Source organism: Coregonus lavaretus (assembly GCF_964263955.1).
Source record: "Coregonus lavaretus genome assembly, chromosome: 21".
Taxonomy (NCBI): domain Eukaryota; kingdom Metazoa; phylum Chordata; class Actinopteri; order Salmoniformes; family Salmonidae; genus Coregonus; species Coregonus lavaretus.
In genome coordinates this window covers 41524715-41542623 of record NC_140008.1, presented here as the reverse complement: position 1 = coordinate 41542623, position 17909 = coordinate 41524715, and the positions used below count along the sequence as shown (strand labels likewise).

At 47.4% G+C, this 17909-nt stretch overlaps 1 protein-coding gene across 1 annotated transcript in view; it reads left to right on the top strand.

The window, feature by feature from the left end:
* The window catches only part of LOC311149160 (cysteine protease ATG4C-like), a gene marked incomplete at its 5' end in the record, with an annotated part of 44402 nt that overhangs the window by 13163 nt on the left and 13330 nt on the right, over positions 1-17909 (top strand). The gene's annotated exons all lie outside the window — the stretch shown is intronic.

Sequence of the window (17909 nt, the reverse complement as noted above, 5' to 3'; positions counted from 1 at the left end):
ATAATCACACACAAACACAGACACACCCAACGAGACTTAAATAGAACACTAATGAGGACTAACTAGACACAGGTGTACAACATCAAGACCAAACCAAACGAACATGAAACATAGATCGGTGGCAGCTAGTACTCCGGGGACGACGACCGCCGATGCCTGCCCGAACCAGGAGGAGGAGCAGCCTCGGCCGAAACCGTGACAGTACCCCCCCCTTGACGCGCGGCTCCAGCCGTGCGCCGACCCCGGCCTCGGGGACGACCAGGAGGACGCGGAGCAGGGCGCGCGGGATGGTCCCTGTGGAACTCCGACAGGAGAGATGGGTCTAGGATGTCCCTCCGCGGCACCCAGCACCGCTCCTCCGGGCCGTACCCCTCCCACTCCACGAGATACTGGAGACCCCCCATCCGGCGTCTGGAGTCCAAGATGGACCGAACGGTGTACGCCGGAGCCCCCTCAATGTCCAATGGGGGCGGAGGAGTCTCTCCTATCTCATTGTCCTGGAGTGGACCAGCTACCACCGGCCTGAGAAGAGACACATGGAACGAGGGGTTAATATTCTTATATTCAACAGGTAGATGTAACTTATAACACACCTCGTTCAATCTTCTCAGGACTTTAAAGGGCCCCACAAACCGCCGACCCAGCTTCCGGCAGGGCAGGCGGAGGGGTAGGTTTCTGGTAGAGAGCCAGACTCGATCTCCGGGTGCGTACACCGGCCCCTCACTGCGGTGGAGATCGGCGCTCGCCTTGTGACGACGGACGGCCCGCTGCAGGTGGACGTGGGCAGCGTTCCACGTCTCTTCCGAGCGCCTCATCCAATCATCCACCGCAGGGGCCTCGATCTGGCTCTGCTGCCACGGTGCCAGAACCGGCTGGTAACCTAATACACATTGGAAAGGGGTTAGGTTGGTAGAGGAGTGGCGGAGAGAATTCTGGGCCATCTCGGCCCAGGGAATGTAACGCGCCCACTCCTCAGGCCGGTCCTGGCAATACGACCTCAGAAACCTACCCACATCCTGGTTAACACGTTCTACCTGCCCGTTACTCTCCGGGTGGTACCCCGAAGTAAGGCTAACCGAGACCCCCAAACGCTCCATAAACGCTCTCCACACCCGGGAGGTAAACTGGGGGCCTCGATCAGACACTATATCCTCGGGGACCCCGTAATGCCGGAAGACGTGGGTAAATAGGGCCTCAGCAGTCTGTAGGGCAGTAGGAAGACCCGACATAGGGAGAAGACGACAGGCCCTAGAGAACCGGTCCACAACGACCAGGATGGTGGTATTCCCCTGAGAGAGGGGAAGGTCTGTTACAAAATCCACCGAGAGGTGGGACCATGGTCGTTGTGGAACGGGTAGGGGCTGTAACATACCCCTGGGCAGATGTCGGGGAGCCTTACACTGGGCGCACACCGAGCAGGAGGAGACGTAAACCCTCACATCCCTAGCCAAAGTAGGCCACCAGTATTTAGTGCTAAGGCAATGCACTGTCCGGCCAATACCCAGATGTCCAGAGGAGGGTGACGTGTGAGCCCAGTAGATGAGTCGATCCCGAATCTCGAGCGGAACGTACTTCCGACCCTCAGGACATTGTGGAGGGCTGGGGTCTGTACGCAATGCTCGCTCGATCTCGGCATCGACCTCCCACACCACCGGTGCCACAAGGCAAGACTCCGGTAGTATGGGAGTAGGCTCAACGGACCTCTCCTCCGTGTCATACCGCCGGGACAGTGCATCTGCCTTACCATTCTGGGACCCAGGGATGTACGTGATTTTAAATACGAACCTGGTGAGAAACATACTCCATCGAGCCTGGCGAGGGTTCAGTCTCCTCGCTGCCCGGATGTACTCCAGGTTCCGATGGTCAGTCAAAATGAGGAAAGGGTGTTGAGCCCCCTCAAGCCAATGCCTCCACACCTTAAGGGCTTGAACTACAGCTAACAGCTCCCTGTCCCCAACGTCATAGTTACGCTCCGCCGGGCTGAGCTTTTTGGAGTAAAAAGCACAGGGGCGGAGTTTAGGTGGCGAGCCGGACCGTTGAGAGAGAACGGCCCCTATACCAGCCTCAGACGCGTCCACCTCAACCTGAAATGGAATTGTGGGATCCGGATGCGCCAGCACCGGAGCCGACGTAAACAGGTCCTTCAGTCTCCCAAAGGCCCTGTCCGCATCAGCTGACCACTGCAGGCGCACCGGACCCCCCTTCAGAAGGGACGTGATGGGAGCTGCCACCTGTCCAAAACCCCGGATAAACCTCCGGTAGTAATTCGCAAAGCCCAAGAACTGCTGCACCTCTTTTACAGTGGTTGGAGTTTGCCAATTACGCACAGCGGACACACGATCCACCTCCATTCTCACCCCTGACGCGGACAACCGATAACCCAAAAAGGAGACCGACTCCTGGAAAAACAGACATTTCTCTGCCTTGACATATAGGTCGTGCTCCAACAGCCTCCTCAATACACGTCGCACCAGGGTTATATGCTCGGCTCGGGTAGACGAGTACACCAGAATATCATCAATGTACACGACCACCCCTTGTCCCTGCATATCCCGTAAAATGTCATCTACGAAGGATTGGAAGACTGATGGAGCATTCATCAACCCATATGGCATGACAAGATACTCGAAATGACCTGACGTGGTACTAAACGCCGTTTTCCATTCATCGCCCTCCCTAATGCGCACCAAGTTATACGCGCTCCTGAGATCCAATTTTGTGAAAAACCGCGCCCCATGCAATGACTCCGTCATGGTCGCAATCAGAGGGAGTGGATAACTGTATTTCACAGTAATCTGATTGAGATCACGGTAATCAATGCACGGACGCAACCCTCCATCTTTCTTTTTCACAAAAAAGAAACTCGAAGAGGCGGGGGAAATGGAAGGCCGAATGTATCCCTGTCTCAAAGATTCGGCTATGTAAGTCTCCATAGCTTTCCTCTCCTCTTGAGACAAAGGATACACATGGCTCCGTGGGAGCGCTGCTCCTGCCTGGAGATCAATCGCACAATCCCCCTGTCTATGAGGAGGCAACTGCGTCGCCCTAGTTTTGCTAAACACAAGAGCTAAATCCCCATATTCAGGCGGAATGTGCAGTGCGGGCACTTGGTTTGGACTTTCCACCGATGTCGCCCCCACGGAAACACCCAGACATCGCCCCTCACACTGAGCAGACCACCCATCGAGAGCCCTCTGTTGCCACGAAATAGCAGGGTTATGGGTGCTTAACCAGGGAATCCCCAGCACCACTGGGTACGCAGGAGAGTCGATCAGATACAGCTGTATAGTCTCTTCATGACCCCCTTGCGCACACATCCTAAGTGGCGCTGTGACCTCCCTGATCAACCCCGACCCCAACGGGCGGCTATCTAAGGCATGTACGGGAAAAGGTTTGTCAACAGGTAGGAGAGGGATCCCTAACTCTAAACAAAACTTTCGATCAACAAAATTCCCAGCTGCGCCTGAATCTACTAGCGCCTTATGCTGGGAATGAGGTGCAACCTGTGGAAAACCAACAGGTATACAAAAGTGCGCAACAGAAAGCTCTGGGTAAGCGGGGCGTCTACTCACCTGGGAGGCCCCCCCAGTGCGTGGCCTGTTGTCCTCTCCCTCGGAGAACCCTCCCCAGCACCTGGCCGCAGTGTGCCCTCCACGACCGCACTTGGTGCAGGAGACAGGCCCCCTCGGGCTCTTCCTCCTCCGCTCTCTAGCGCCAGCGCCCCCGAGCTCCATGGGGCACGGCTCGGAGGCGCTGGAGGGTGAAATGGACGGACCCCCCTCGGAACGTCCGCGGGTAGCTAGCAGGTTATCCAGCCTGATGGACATGTCGACCAACTGGTCGAACGAGTGGCTGGTGTCCCTACAGGCCAGCTCCCGACGGACGTCCTCGCGAAGACTACATCTGTAGTGATCGACGAGAGTCCGCTCATTCCACCCTGCATCTGCCGCTAGAGTACGGAATTCTAGGGCGAACTCCTGGGCACTCCTCCTCCCCTGCCGGAGGAAGACCAGACGCTCCCCCGCCGCTTTCCCCTCCGGGGGATGGTCAAACACCGCCCTGAAGCGGCGGGAGAACTCGTCGTAGGTGATGGTATCCGCGTCGATCCTCCTCCACTCCGCGTTGGCCCATTCCAACGCCTTCCCGGAAAGGCAGGAGATCAGGGCGGACACGCTCTCATGTCCCGAGGGCGCCGGGTGCACGGTGGCCAGGTACAGCTCCACCTGGAGAAGGAATCCCTGACACCCGGCCACGGTCCCATCGTAGGCCCTCGGGAGCGAGAGTCGAACTCCTCGGGGTTCCGGAACGGGAATGGGCTGACTGGCCGATGGTGCTGGCAGGGAGGATGGCGGTGGAGGAGTCCCCCAGCCTCGGATGGTGGTGATCACCTCCTGCAGTGCGGACCCCATCTGCAGGATCTGGTCACTTTGTTCACGGACCTTGTCCTCCAGCGTCGCCTGGGCTGCTGCGGTTCCTGCTGATTCCATTCTTTATGGTGTGTGATTCTGTCAAGAATGCTGTAGGTGGGTGTAGTGGTGGAATCAAGCGCAGGACACCGAAGTATAGTCCAAAAGACTTTAGTTCAAATTCCAACAAGGAAAATACGAACAAAACTTGCCCGAAGGCGAAACTACGCACGAAGGCGACACAAACAAAAGGCGCACTAAACATGTGCGTAAACGCTCCAACGCAGTGGAGTGAAGCTCAACCGAGCGAAAGCAAAACAAGCACAACACACGACAGAAATAATCACACACAAACACAGACACACCCAACGAGACTTAAATAGAACACTAATGAGGACTAACTAGACACAGGTGTACAACATCAAGACCAAACCAAACGAACATGAAACATAGATCGGTGGCAGCTAGTACTCCGGGGACGACGACCGCCGATGCCTGCCCGAACCAGGAGGAGGAGCAGCCTCGGCCGAAACCGTGACATAGTGACTGATCAGTTGAAGAATGGAATGAATCCCTGTGTTCAATGATAATTCAAGCTTCTGCGCTTACTATCCCACATAAAAGGCCCCTAGGGCATGGATCAGTATGCCCTGGAGGAACAAGGTTTGTGATGCTGCAGTTGTGCTAGAAATTTGGCATACAGGGCCTTGAGACGATATCCAATGGAGAGTTCAGCGGTGGAGTATTAAAGCAAAGGGAGGTGAGGAAGGTCATTATGGGAGCTAAGTGGGAGTGTTGGCGAAATATTGCGGGAAATTGGGGGCTGATACATCAGTGGGGGAAGTGTGGGCTGTGATTTGGCAAATGTCGGGAAGTTACAGACGGTTGGGTATGCCGGTGTTGGAGGATGGAGAAGAGATCACCGTGAATTATAAAGATAAAGCTGACTTATGTGTCAAAATATTTCAGGCTATCCACAGTGTAGATAATGTTGGGGAGGAGGGAATTAAGACACAGACAGTAATGACGTCAGACATAGAGGATGAGCTTGAGCTCAACTATGACAATATTGAGCTGAGCAATTTTTTAATTTTTTACAATCACTGATCTGTGCCGGACGATACAAGGAGGAGGAAACACGGCCCGGGGTAAGGATGGGCTATGAACAACTTAAACAACTGGATGATTTGGTACTATAGGAGGTACTGGCATTAATGAATACAGTATGGGAGGAGGGGACGTTACCAGCAGCGTGGAAACATGCCATAGTGCCAATCGTGAAACCGGGAAAAAAAGCATCCCACCCAGGCTCATACCGACCCATAGAGTTGACCTCTGTACTGTGTAAAGTAATGGAAAGAATGGTCACAGACAAATTAGTACATACAGTGAGGGAAAAAAGTGTATGATCCCCTGCTGATTTTGTACGTTTGCCCACTGACAAGAAAATGATCAGTCTATAATTTTAATGGTAGGTTTATTTGAACAGTGAGAGACAGAATAACAACAAAATAATCCAGAGAAACCCATGTCAAAAATGTTATAAATTAATTTTCATTTTAATGAGGGAAATAAGTATTTGACCCCCTCTCAATCAGAAAGATTTCTGGCTCCCAGGTGTCTTTTATACAGGTAACAAGCTGAGATTAGGAGCACACTCTTAAAGGGAGTGCTCCTAATCCCAGTTTGTTACCTATATAAAAGACACCTGTCCACAGAAGCAATCAATCAATCAGATTCCAAACTCTTCACCATGGCCAAGACCAAAGAGCTCTCCAAGGATGTCAGGGACAAGATTGTAGATCTACACAAGGCTGGAATGGGCTACAAGACCATTGCCAAGCAGCTTGGTGAGAAGGTGACAACAGTTGGTGTGATTATTCGCAAATGGAAGAAACACAAAAGAACTGTCAATCTCCCTCGGCCTGGGTCTCCATGCAAGATCTCACCTCGTGGAGTTGCAATGATCATGAGAATGGTGAGGAATCAGCTCAGAACTACACGGGAGGATCTTGTCAATGATCTCAAGGCAGCTGGGACCATAGTCACCAAGAAAACAATTGGTAACACACTACGCCGTGAAGGACTGATATCCTGCAGCGCCCGCAAGGTCCCCCTGCTCAAGAAAGCACACATACAGGGCCGTCTGAAGTTTGCCAATGAACATCTGAATGATTCAGAGGAGAACTGGGTGAAAGTGTTGTGGTCAGATGAGACCAAAATCGAGCTCTTTGGCATCAACTCAACTCGCCGTGTTTGGAGGAGGAGGAATGCTTCCTATGACCCCAAGAACACCATCCCCACCGTCAAACATGGAGGTGGAAACATTATGCTTTGGGGGTATTTTTCTGCTAAGGGGACAGGATAACTTCACCGCATCAAAGGGACGATGGACGGGGCCATGTACCGTCAAATCTTGGGTGAGAACCTCCTTCCCTCAGCCAGGGCATTGAAAATGGGTCGTGGATGGGTATTCCAGCATGACAATGACCCAAAACACACGGCCAAGGCAACAAAGGAGTGGCTCAAGAAGAAGCACATTAAGGTTCTGGAGTGGCTTAGCCAGTCTCCAGACCTTAATCCCATAGAAAATCTGTGGAGGGAGCTGAAGGTTCGAGTTGCCAAACGTCAGCCTCGAAACCTTAATGACTTGGAGAAGATCTGCAAAGAGGAGTGGAACAAAATCCCTCCTGAGATATGTGCAAACCTGGTGGCCAACTACAAGAAACGTCTGACCTCTGTGATTGCCAACAAGGGTTTTGCCACCAAGTACTAAGTCATGTTTTGCAGAGGGGTCAAATACTTATTTCCCTCATTAAAATGCAAATCAATTTATAACATTTTTTACATGCATTTTCCTGGAGTTTTTTGTTGTTATTCTGTCTCTCACTGTTCAAATAAACCTACCATTAAAATTATAGACTGATCATGTCTTTGTCAGTGGGCAAACTTACAAAATCAGCAGGGGATCAAATACTTTTTTCCCTCACTGTATGTTTGAGAGTGAAGGTCTCTTTTCCCCATACCAGAGCGGATTAACGTTAGGACTTTGTACCATGGACTCTGTGCTAGCACTGGACTGAGATATAAAGAAGGCGCTGGCCAACAAGAAGGACGTGGTGGTGTTATTTCTAGACATTGAAAAGGCATACGACATGCTCTGGAAAGGGGGACTGCTGCTGAAGTTGCATGTTGCTGGGGTGCGGTGTCACCTGTTTAATTGGATTCAGGATTGTGCAACTTGGTCCTAGATTTGTGCAACTGGGTCCTAGACTTCCTGACAGGCAGCCAGGTGGTGAAGGTAGGCAACAACACCTCCGCCACGCTGATCCTTAACACGTGGATCCCACAGGGGTGCGTACTCAGCCCCCTCCTGTACTTGCATGTCTCCAACTCAAAAGTTTGCTTACGACATAACAGTGGTAGGCCTGATTACCAACAACGACGAGACAGCCTACAGGGAGGAGGTGAGAGCACTGCAAGAGTGGTGGCAGGAATATAACCTCAATGTCAACAAAACTAAGGTGCTGATCGTGAACTACAGGAGACAGCAGAGAGAGCACGCCCCCATCCACATCGACGGGGCTGCAGTGGAGAAGGTCAAAAGCTTCAAGTTCCTCGGCGTGTACATCACTGAGTACCTGAAATGGTCCCTCCACACCGACAGCGTGGTGAAGAAGGCACAATAGCGCCTCTTCAACCTTAGGAGGCTGAATAAATTAGTCTTGGCCCCTAAGACCCCCTCACAAACTTCCACAGATGCACCCTCAAGAGTATTCTGTTGGGCTGTATAATCACCTGGTACGGCAACTGCACCACCCGCACGGCTCTCCAGAGGGTGGTGGAGTCAGTCCAACGCATCACCGGGGGCACACTGCCTGACCTCCAGGACAGCTGCAGCTCACGGTGTCACAGGAAGGCCAACAAGATCATCAAAGACCTCAGCCACCCAAGCCTGTTCACCACGCTACCATCTACATTTAAGTCATTTAGCAGATGCTCTTATCCAGAGCGACTTACAGTTAGTGAGTGCATACATTTTATGTTTTTATTTTTCCATACTGGTCCCCCGTGGGAATCGAACCCACAACCCTGGCGTTGCAAGCGCCTTGCTCTACCAACTGAGCTACACAGGACTACATCTAGAAAGCGGAGACAGTACAGGTGAAGCAAAGCTGGGACCGAGAGACTGACAAACAGTTTTTATTTTCAGGCCATCAGACTGTTAAACAGTCACCACTACCTGGCCTACGCCCAGTACCATGCACTGTTACTAGCAAATCTGTGTATGCAACCAATAAACATTGATTTTATTTGATTTCTTGAAGAACCAGACTATCCAGGTCAGAGTTGGTGGGGCATATTCTGAGTCAGTGGGGATAGAGAATGGGACACCGCAGGGAAGTGTAATTAGTCCAGTTTTGTTTAATATAATGGTGAATGACATGTTCCAGGATGTCGGGCCTGGTTTTGGCCTCTCACTGTTTGTAGATTATGGGGCCAGGTCCGGCTCCCGGATGACATGCCTGAGGGGGGTATTTTATAAATCCATGGGGGGGGGGCACGACTATACTGAACAAAAATATAAACACAACATGCAACAATTTCAAAGTTTTACTGAGTTACAGTTCATAGAAGGAAATCAGTCAATTTAAATAAATTCAATAGGCCCTAATCTATGGATTTCATATGAATGGGCAGGGGCGCAGCCATGGGTGGGCCTGGGAGGGCATAGGCACACCCACTGGGGAGCCAGGCCCAGCCAATCAGAATGATTTCTTTCACCATAAAAGTGCTTTATTACAGACATGGCGTGGTTACACGTGGTCTGCGGTTGTGAGGCCGGATGGACGTACTGCCAAATTCTCTAAAACGACGTTGGAGGCGGCTTATGGTAGAGAAATGAACATTTAAGTCTCTGGCAATAGATCTGTTGGACATTCCTGCAGTCAGCATGCCAATTGCACACTCCCTCAAAACTTTAGACATCTGTGGCATTGTGTTGTATGACAAATCTGCATTTTTGAGTGGCCTTTTATTGTCCCCAGCACAGCACCTGTGTAATGATCATGCTGTTTAATCAGCTTCTTGATATGCCACAACTGTCAGGTGGATGGATTGTCTTTGCAAAGGAGAAATGCTCACTAACAGGGATGTAAACAAATTTGTGCAAAACATTTGAGATAAATAATATTTTTGTGTGTCTGGAAATTTTCTGGGATCTTTATTTCAGCTCATGAAACAGGGGAATAACACTTTACATGTTGCGTTTATGTTTAGTTTCAGTAATAGTATTGCTTTAGAGCCCTAATAAAACAAGGTAGATTGGTCCTACTGCTGTTGAAATCTACAAAAATGTATCTGAAATGTAGCTGTACACTTCAACAACCATTGTTTTATATAATAACACAAGAAAGATATGTGCCCCACAACCACACGAATAGAGAATGGAGGCCCTGCACTTTCCCGCCTGTCTGTTTTGTGGGCTACTTTGGTTTTATAGCGGAGTATTGCTTAATATGAGCAGCTGAGAAATAAATACAAGAACACTTATTTCACTCCATGCATCAACCACTGTTTGAGGAGCATGCTCTTGCTGCCCGACAGGTTATATTCTGCACAAACTCTGTATGCCATGGTCTGTCCAACCTTGGTCCTGCAGCTACCCAGTGCTTAATTTGGGAAACCAAGTGAAATCTGTTCTGGAACATCGATAGTAACATGTTTTCGTAATGAAACATATTTCACTAAACTGTTGGCAGCCCGTCTGTGCACTCGAGAAATAAATCAAGGAGAGAGAGGAGGAGATGGAAGAAAGATGGCGGAAGTGGCTGCTGAGTTCGAATCAAGCAGCGCGTCGAGCAAAGTTGGTAAAGACGAATGTTCTGAATGGACAACAGTAGTATCGAAAACCTGGAACAAAAAGGAAATTGTCTAAAATTGAAGTGGAGGATACTTGTATGAATGATAATGAATCGCTTCTTGTTGGGATGCGTTTGTTGAGTAAGGATGCATATGTGGGAGACCCGTTTGAGGTGTCGAAAATGGTGAAGGATGCGCTGGGAAAAGTGGAGTCGGTCAGAGTGACCAGGAGTGGTCTTATTTTGATTAATTGTATTTCTGAAGAACAGAGGAAGATTGCAGTGAGCCTCAAAATAATCCGGACAACAGAAGTTTTGTGTTTTGAACTTCGAAGTAGAGCACCCGTCAAAGGAGTCATCTCAGGGATGACGACTGATGTTCAGGTTGAGTACCTGAAGAGAATTCCTAGTGTGGTTGGTGCCCGGCGTCTGACCCTCTGTTTGAATGGAGAAAAATAAGAAAGTCTGTTGGTCCTGTTGTTTTTTGACAAAGAGCAAATACCTACGCATGTGAAAATTGGTTATGTAAGAGCTTTCGTCCCCAAACCGTTGCAGTGTAAGAGGATTTGGCCATGTTTCAAGTGTGTGCAAACAGACAGAGTATACTGAAGAACGGTGTGTAGATGGAAGATGGTGTTGTAATTGTGGTGATGATCATGATCCCGAGTTCCTGGAGTGCCCTTTAAGGGTGAAGGAGATTGAGGGGGCAAAAGTTAGAACGGTCAATCGAATCTCCTATGCGGAGGTGATTCAAAGAATTGAGAAAACAAGTGATACTAGTTAAGATATGGTAGTGGACGCACCACAGCCTGTTGTAAATGTTTGCTGCCAGTTAAAGATACCCTGGATTTTGTGGCTTTCATTGTCACAGTTATAAACTGTATGACACAAGTCTCAAAGAAGTCTAAGAAACTGTACATGATTGTGGCTGCGGCAGAAAAGTTTTTGGGACTTAAGGATTTTACATCTGAGGACTTGCAAGGGGTACTGGCGCTGGATGACCCGCCCTCCTAGGTTCCTGGTGAACCTGTGTAGGGATCAGATCTGTTTTATTTTTTAACAGAAACGTTATTTTATTTATTTTTTTAGTTAAGTTTTTGGAATCCTGTTTCCAGCCCGCACAGTAGGTGGCGGGATGCACATTAAATTGTACGATCGCCAATATACCATAGAAGAAGAAGAGAGGAGGAGATGGAAACACATGGTGGTGAGATATTCTGTATAGCTAAAGGTAATGTGTTACTCAATTAATTATGAAAATATAAAAAATTCCCTATTACTAGGCTACTTAAAATACAAATACACATTCACTAATTGTAGGCTAACTGTAAGCCACCCTGCACAATCAATGAACCAACAGCATCGCCTAGGGCTATACATTCTCTCCCAGACTCATGGATAGACATTTCGGAGCATAGCATAAGGTAACCAGTCCATCCAGTATGCATAACAATACAGTCCACACTCAAAGGCAATTACTCGGATTTGTCTAATTTTGGAGTATAGGCTAGACCAATTATGAACCAAATACAGTGGGGAAAATAAGTATTTAGTCAGCCACCAATTGTGCAAGTTCTCCCACTTAAAAAGATGAGAGAGGCCTGTAATTTTCATCATAGGTACACGTCAACTATGACAGACACATTGAGAAAAGAAAATCCAGAAAATCACATTGTAGGATTTTTAATGAATTTATTTGCAAATTATGGTGGAAAATAAGTATTTGGTCACCTACAAACAAGCAAGATTTCTGGCTCTCACAGACCTGTAACTTCTTCTTTAAGAGGCTCCTCTGTCCTCCACTCGTTACCTGTATTAATGGCACCTGTTTGAACTTGTTATCAGTATAAAAGACACCTGTCCACAACCTCAAACAGTCACACTTCAAACTCCACTATGGCCAAGACCAAAGAGCTGTCAAAGGACACCAGAAACAAAATTGTAGACCTGCACCAGGCTGGGAAGACTGAATCTGCAATAGGTAAGCAGCTTGGTTTGAAGAAATCAACTGTGGGAGCAATTATTAGGAAATGGAAGACATACAAGACCACTGATAATCTCCCTTGATCTGGGGCTCCACGCAAGATCTCACCCCGTGGGGTCAAAATGATCACAAGAACGGTGAGCAAAAATCCCAGAACCACACGGGGGGACCTAGTGAATGACCTGCAGAGAGCTGGGACCAAAGTAACAAAGCCTACCATCAGTAACACACTACGCCGCCAGGGACTCAAATCCTGCTGTGCCAGACGTGTCCCCCTGCTTAAGCCAGTACATGTCCAGGCCCGTCTGAAGTTTGCTAGAGTGCATTTGGATGATCCAGAAGAGGATTGGGAGAATGTCATATGGTCAGATGAAACCAAAATAGAACTTTTTGGTAAAAACTCAACTCGTCGTGTTTGGAGGACAAAGAATGGTGAGTTGCATCCAAAGAACACCATACCTACTGTGAAGCATGGGGGTGGAAACATCATGCTTTTGGGCTGTTTTTCTGCAAAGGGACCAGGACGACTGATCCGTGTAAAGGAAAGAATGAATGGGGCCATGTATCGTGAGATTTTGAGTGAAAACCTCCTTCCATCAGCAAGGGCATTGAAGATGAAACGTGGCTGGGTCTTTCAGCATGACAATGATCCCAAACACACCGCCCGGGCAACGAAGGAGTGGCTTCGTAAGAAGCATTTCAAGGTCCTGGAGTGGCCTAGCCAGTCTCCAGATCTCAACCCCATAGAAAATCTTTGGAGGGAGTTGAAAGTCTGTGTTGCCCAGCGACAGCCCCAAAACATCACTGCTCTAGAGGAGATCTGCATGGAGGAATGGGCCAAAATACCAGCAACAGTGTGTGAAAACCTTGTGAAGACTTACAGAAAACGTTTGACCTGTGTCATTGCCAACAAAGGGTATATAACAAAGTATTGAGAAACTTTTGTTATTGACCAAATACTTATTTTCCACCAAAATTTGCAAATATATTCATAAAAAATCCTACAATGTGATTTTCTGGATTTTATTTTCTCATTTTGTCTGTCATAGTTGACGTGTACCTATGATGAAAATTACAGGCCTCTCGCATATTTTTAAGTGGGAGAACTTGCACAATTGGTGGCTGACTAAAAAAAATTTTTCCCCACTGTACATCTTAAATCCGTTTTGTTTGATGTATCTGAAATGTAGCTGTACATCTTCCATGCGTAATATGCGGTATAATGGCACAATCATGATTTGTATTCCATTTTTTTTTTCAGACTTGGGCTCATAAGACTATGCATATGCATAAGCTCTAATACAGTGGCTTGTGAAAGTATTCACCCCCCTTGGCATTTTTCCTATTTTGTTGCCTTACAACCTGGAATTAAAATGGATTTTTTGGGAGTTTGTATAATTTGATTTACACAACATGCCTACCACTTTGAAGATGCAAAATATGTTTTATTGTGAAACAAACAAGAAATAAGACAAAAAAACTGAAAACGTAGGCGTGCATAACTATTCACCACCCCAAAGTCAATACTTTGTAGAGCTACCTTTTGCAGCAATTGCAGCTGCAAGTCTCTTGGGGTATGTCTCTATAAGCTTGGCATATCTAGCCACTGGGGTTTCTGCCCATTCTTCAAGGCAAGTTGGATGGGTTTCGCTGGTGTACAGCAATCTTTAAGTCATACCACAGATTCTCAATTGGATTGAGGTCTGGGCTTTGACTAGGCCATTCCAAGACATTTAAATGTTTCTCCTTAAACCACTCGAGTGTTGCTTTAGAAGTATGCTTAAGGTCATTGTCCTGCTGGAAGGTGAACCTCCATCCCAGTCTCAAATCTCTGGAAGTCTGAAACAGGTTTCCCTCAAGAATTTCCCTGTATTTAGCGCCATCCATCATTACTTCAATTCTGACCAGTTTTCCAGTCCCTGCCGATGAAAAACATCCCCACAGCATGATTCTGCCAACACCATGCTTCACAGTGGGGATGGTGTTCTCGGGGTGATGAGAGGTGTTGGGTTTGCGCCAGACATAGCGTTTTCCTTGATGGCCAGAGTACCTTCTTCCAAATGTTTGGGGAGTCTCCCACATGCCTTTTGGCGAACACCAAACGTGTTTGCTTATTTTTTTCTTAAAGCAATGGCTTTTTTTCTGGCCACTCTTCCGTAAAGCCCAGCTCTGTGGAGTGTACGGCTTAAAGTGGTCCTATGGACAGATACTCCAATCTCCACTGTGGAGCTTTGCAGCTCTTTCAGGGTTATCTTTGGTCTCTTTGTTGCTTCTCTGATTAATGCCCTCCTTGCCTGGTCCGTGAGTTTTGGTGGGCGGCCCTCTCTTGGCAGGTTTGTTGTGGTGCCATATTCTTTCCATTTTTTTATAATGGATTTAATGGTGCTCTGTGGGATGTTCAAAGTTTCGGATATTGTTTTATAACCCAACCCTGATCTGTACTTCTCCACAACTTTGTCCCTGACCTGTTTGGGAGCTCATTGGTCTTCATGGTGCCGCTTGCTTGGTGGTGCCCCTTGCTTAGTGGTGTTGCAGACTCTGGGGCCTTTCAGAACAGGTGTATGTATACTGAGGTCATGTGACAGATCATGTGACACTTAGATTGCACACAGGTGGACTTTATTTAACTAATTATGTGACTTCTGAAGGTAATTGGTTGCACCAGATCTTATTTAGGGGCTTCATAGCAAAGGGGGCGCAGCGGTCTAAGGCACTGCATCTCAGTGCTTGAGGCGTCACTACAGACCCCCTGATTCGATTAGAGGCTGTATCACAGCCGGCCGTGATTGGGAGTCCCGTAGGGCGGCGCACAATTGGCCCAGCGTCGTCAAGGTTTGGCCGGTGTAGGCCGTCATTGTAAATAAGAATTTGTTCTTAACTGACTTGCATAGTTAAATAAAGGTAAAATAAATAAAAAAGTAAAAAACAATTTATCATATGCACGCACCACTTTTACGTAATTTTTTTATTTTTATTATTTGAAACAAGTAATTTTTTTCATTTGACTTCACCAATTATGACTATTTTGTGTATGTCCATTACATGAAATCCAAATAAAAATCCATTTAAATTACAGGTTGTAATGTAACAAAATAGGAAGAACGCCAAGGGGAATTAATAGTTTTGCAAGCAAGGCACTGTATCAAAAGAACCCCTTTCGAAAAATATGTCTTGACACTTCTCTGTGAAGCATCTGACCCAAGGAGATATTGCGATATCTCGTTACATTCAATCAGCAAACCTGATTGACCAGTCCTTTCATGATTTCAAGCCAGCAGTCTCTGTGAATGAGCCACTTCACTCCTCCTTGGACTCATGCGATACTGTAGCTGAGATTAACTTATCTTGTCCTATGGACACTTGTCCTATGGATGCATCGACGTGCAGAGTGTACTCTGCTTCCAATGTTACATTTTCCGCTTTGAGGGGGACTGAAACCCCTTACAATGAAACTAACGGTGTCTGTCCCGCAACTGACCCGATGATTCCCACTGGTGAAATACTGTGCCATATCGAGCCTACGTGCAACACTGTATGAGGCCACCAGAGCAGGAAACAAATCTAGTTGTAAACTTCCCCATGACAACATAGAGCGGACAAGCTCCTCGATGGGGATAACCTTAGAACACATCTGAGATATCACTGAGGTGTACCACACTGGTCGTCAAATAACTCCAGTGGACTTTCCACCTCCAAATAAATGGCAACAATAATCATTCCTTGCCATGTGTAGTTTCAACTACAATGCAACTAGTAAAATGCTCTAATCATGTATTCCAGTAGGATAACATTTCAGAATAAATCGGTAGGATAGCTGGTCCCCTTGAGTACCAGTACCAATGCCAGCAACAGTCAGTCCAGCCACAATCAGTAAGAAGGTTAGAGACCTAACAAGTCAAATGGCCCTTGACAACAGCGACAGTGGAGTTAGTAGAAGTCATGAACCATGATCACACCGTGTACGACTGGTTCAGTGCTTATAGAGTACTTCCGTCGTGAGGTTAGCTCCTACGTGGATAACATAGCTATGAATAAGACTCTTTCATACCTATCGCCACTACAATGGTGTAAGACACATTGACTTGTAGTAAAACCACTACAGGCCCCCATGGCATATGGTTTGTGATTCTTACTGACCTTCTGTCATTGACATGGAAATTATCTGATGAAGTCAGACTCATTCTGAACAGGTTGCAGCCTACCAGGATAATTGGTTTTCTTTCCCTTGGTATGCGCGTTTGTGTAAGCATAAACGCACATGTACAACGGAACATTCAATGAGGATTTATGCTAGGATCACTTAAGGGTCCGAGCAAAACACCAGCCTTGGTAAAGTTACATTTACCCTGAGGCCTTTGATTCTACAGCCACTGTACTCACCAGTTTCTCCCCAGAAGTCCATAAGTCATCCCTGTAGACTGTCCGAAGCTAGTGCCTTACAAACTGTAGACTTATAGTTATCATCTTAGGATAGTGTCTAAGCAACACACCACTAAGTGGGAAAACCCTAGACATGACATTAGAGACAATGCCATGATAGTCATTTAGTCAAGACCATGGACATATATAGAATACAATCCAATTAGATGATTAAGGTGTGGTAACTATATTTTGTATCTCTTTAGTTTATGCTTTTATTCATTTTGTTTCATTTTCTCTGACGCGAGGTGATAGAGGAATAAACAAGTTCCCCATACAACCATCAGTTGGTGCCAAAACACCAAAATGTAATTATGTATTTCATGAGTGTGTGTGTGCGTTGTTAACATCTGCCTAAGGTACTGCCCAGATCTACCAGCCTGGACGACCGGACGACGGGTCCGGAATGGCGATGCCCAACCAGTACGCCCGCTGCCCATTCTTGTGATGGACTGCTCCGTTGGAAGAAAGCCTACCAGGGTAAACCACCAGAGTGGGACCGCAACGGCGATCCCCAACCAGGACATCCCCTGGCCATTCTTGTGGTGGCCTGCAGCTTGCAGAGATCCTCCAAAGGTAAACCACCAGAGGGGGACCGCAACGGTGATCCCAAACCAGGACATCCCCTGGCCATTCTTGTGGTGGCCTGCAGCTTTCAGAGATCCTCCCAAGGTAAACAACCAGAGGGGGACCGCAACAATAACCAACAACTAGGACATCCCATGGTAATTTTTATGGTTGGTTGCAACTTGCAGAATAACACCAAGATTGAACCACCAGAGGGGGAGTGTAATGACTTGCCCTCATGGGTTGAGGATCAAACATGCCGGCTAGGCAAAGGTTTGAACACCCCCTTTCCTGGGGGCCAGTTTTATGACCGGTCATAAATACCGTGCAGACATTCTCTTCAATGCCATGAAGTATTGGGAGAAAGGACCCCTTTGTTAACAAAGGAAGTCTTCCCGCCAAGACTCCACCATCAAAAGATTGGAGATTGGAACATTATTCCTGATCTCCAAGTGTTTGGAATGGTCTGTGAGGATCTGAAGAATAATCATGTCATATTGTTTATTATTTTGTGATGTCATTGGTATCAAGTAATAACTGTAACTCGGAAAGTGTACATATTCTATCTATCAAGTTTACATCTAAATGTTGGATTAAATATATGATTACGTATAAGAGTATTTTGGTGAAGAAAATAATGTGATTTCAGTCTTCTAATGAGATAATAGTTTT